The sequence below is a fragment of the Aplysia californica genome, unplaced genomic scaffold (genome assembly GCF_000002075.1).
Source record: "Aplysia californica isolate F4 #8 unplaced genomic scaffold, AplCal3.0 scaffold00124, whole genome shotgun sequence".
Taxonomy (NCBI): domain Eukaryota; kingdom Metazoa; phylum Mollusca; class Gastropoda; order Aplysiida; family Aplysiidae; genus Aplysia; species Aplysia californica.
The window spans coordinates 1,257,893-1,260,929 of NW_004797394.1; positions in this window are offsets into that span (position 1 = coordinate 1,257,893).

The following is a 3,037-nucleotide window of genomic DNA, read 5'->3' on the forward strand; positions in this document are numbered from 1 at the left end:
CCCCCCCCCCCCCCCCCCCCCCACTCTCCAAAAATGTGTCAGCATATTTTGTAATTTGTTGTTTGTTTTGGTAATGTTGGCATGTTTACGTCCATATCGACATAATTTAGATAATTGCCTACAGTTTAGTTTTAGTAAGTGTTTTACGGCGCTTACAATACAATAAGGTCATATAAGTACCGAAGATTAGAGGTGCTATAAGAGAGTAACAAACTCAAAAAATAAGGAGAGATAAGGACGATAGATGTTTGATATGAAAGAAGAAGCAAACAACACCAGAGCACCCGCCAATCACCCACAAGGGGGCTTCAGCCTTTCCTATCAGGGCCACCAGCTCAGGTTGAGATGGATACACTAACCGGGAAGAAAGGCCGAGATGCTCAATCTCCTCGCCCTTGAACCGAACGCAAGTGTGGGAACTCTCATGTCCTAGAGGTTAAAGTGCTCGCTTCTCATTCAATAGGTCGGGTTCGAATCCGAATACCGACAGAACGTTTGTTCTTCTCTAAAATTTTCTCCTTTCACCTCATTTCCTGCTCTCTAGCAATGTTGTGCCGTCTGTTTTCATCTTCACTGTCTATCCCCACCCCATCACCTCCTTTTCCCCCTCCTCTGGGCTCCTGACTCTTTCTACAACCTGTCTACTGCTTCTCCTTGGTTCTTTCTTACTGCTATCTTTCAGACATATCTCTAATCTTCTGGTACGAAAGATCTACACCTAGCCTTCTCGGACAAGGACAATAACATCTCGGAGGTCCGGTTTGCAAGTTGTGCACGTTAAATATCCCGCGGTCTAAAATCGACATGAGCAGGCTTTGGCCACCACCCGGGCAAAGTTTAAAATTTCCTATCAACTGAAAATGTTTAATGTGTCCCGCGCGCCCATATGACTGTATACAGTTGTGAGCGGCCGCAATTCACTTACCCCCCAAAAACAAAACAAAACAAACAAACAACAAAACAACAAACAATAAAAAAAACCCACCAAAAAACAAAACAAAACAAAAACAAACAAACAACAAACAACCAAACAAACAAAAACAAAAACAACCCAAAAAAACAAAACAAGAAAGAGAGAACTCAAGTCTTCTGCGTACGATGGCCTAGTAGACGATTTCTACACCCCAACGCTTGTCTACAGAGAGTGAACCCTCTTGTACAATGCAATCTTTGGCGTGATGGATGACGGAGGTGAAAACAAAACAATTTCTAGAATTATATCATAAATTCAATAACATGTATCTGTATGCATACTCCCCCCCCCCCACACACACACCAGGGCAGTGCTACTGACTGAAGTTGTCTTAAGGCCATTTCCAAATGGGGATATTAACATGTTCTTAGGCACAGTAGAATTGTAAATGGGCTCATTTATCAATGTCATGCTCATGCTGTGCCGGAACAACGTTGGGGGAACTGCTGCTTTTTTTCTCATCCTTACTATTATCATTTTCCTCAACTTCCTTTTTTATGTTTGTCACTCTGTTGTGAACTGCTATTTCCGGGGTGCCTTAATAGTCGACGCAGATTTTGTGCTATTGAGACAAGAGATTTGAGCAGAGAAAGCCTTATTCCCCCTTTGGACTTCTCTGTTGACATCCACCCCTTGGAGCTCATAATATGACCTTATGCAGCTGCGAGCGTTGTAAAACCTTACTTAAACTGAGTATGCATACATGTTATCAAGTGAAGCAAAAATCATGATAACTGCTTAGACTAGGAGGACCAAGTCATGACAAATAAATATGTTTTCCACGCTCCAAACTTTTCAACACTGTGAACAGATGGACAATTAAGATGCCGGTATGGATTATTGACGTAAACCACCCCCCCCCCCAAACTCTCTTACCAATTTTCTCAGCGTGTGCCCATTAATTTCCATGTCTACTCGCAATTAAATGTAACAATGTAAATGTTTTTCTCTAGACAACAAACTGTTGTTCATTACGAGGACCAGCTTGATCGATTCTACCCTCCAGGATAAACATGCGTTCTTGTAGGATATATGAGGATTTTCGATAAGATGTCATCCCCTTCTAGAAGGTGAACATCCATCCTTAGAATGTAAAAGAACAAAATTAATTATCATGTTACGTTAAAGGCAAACTTTGCCAATGGTTATTTTCCTAATTAAATCCACTCTAAACGTAGCTGTAAACGAGTCCCAAGAGGCAACCTGACTGATAATTTTTTTCTAATGTGTCTTTGTATCTCAAAGGGATGGGTTTCAAGAGTTCAGATATTCTGATAGATGAAAATAGCAAAACAGTTCAAGTTCGAAAAAAATCAGTTTCTACTTTTCCTTCAAGCCCTTGGAGTGGGCAGGGGGGGGGGGGGGGGTACAGTAGAGGAAACAGATGTGCGGTCAATGAACTCAAAGCACGTGACCGCGTGAGAACCTCCTCTGGTAATTAAAAGTTTGCCTCTTTGGCTTTAAAGAACTGTTTTGTTCAATAGATCAGGGTGGGAAGGTGATCTTACTTTTCGAGGAAAAAATCTTCTATTTAGCGGCTGAACACGTCTGAATTAAGAATTAAACCTAATCCAAACTTACATGTGTCACAACGCGGTGGAATCAGGCTTTAGTAAATTTTTAGACATGTGGAGTTATTGGTACCAGTTTAAAGCTTGTTCATTTGTTTTGCTTTTGGTAAAAAAAAATACTCAACTATCGTGAATAGAAGTCAAGATATTTGCGGTTGAAGGGGGTGGGGGTTGCTTGGTTTCAGAGGTAAAATGGGCGAGAAAATGTATGCCAAAGTTTGGCGACTTTCAAAGTTTGAGAGTCCTTATTTGTAACAGATGTGCTTTTGACATTGACATGAGTCTCAATTTTTTCCTTATTAGTAAGAAAGGGTGTATGTAATATTTTGCTTGAATGATTTACCCTGTTATTTTATTTGTGTGTATGCATGTTTTTCATGAATATTTTGTAAAGCGCAAAGAACAATGAGTGTAACACAGATTTACGCGATATAAGTGTCATATTATTATTATTATAAGTGATCAATTTAATATTGTGTAATGGGGTGGGGGG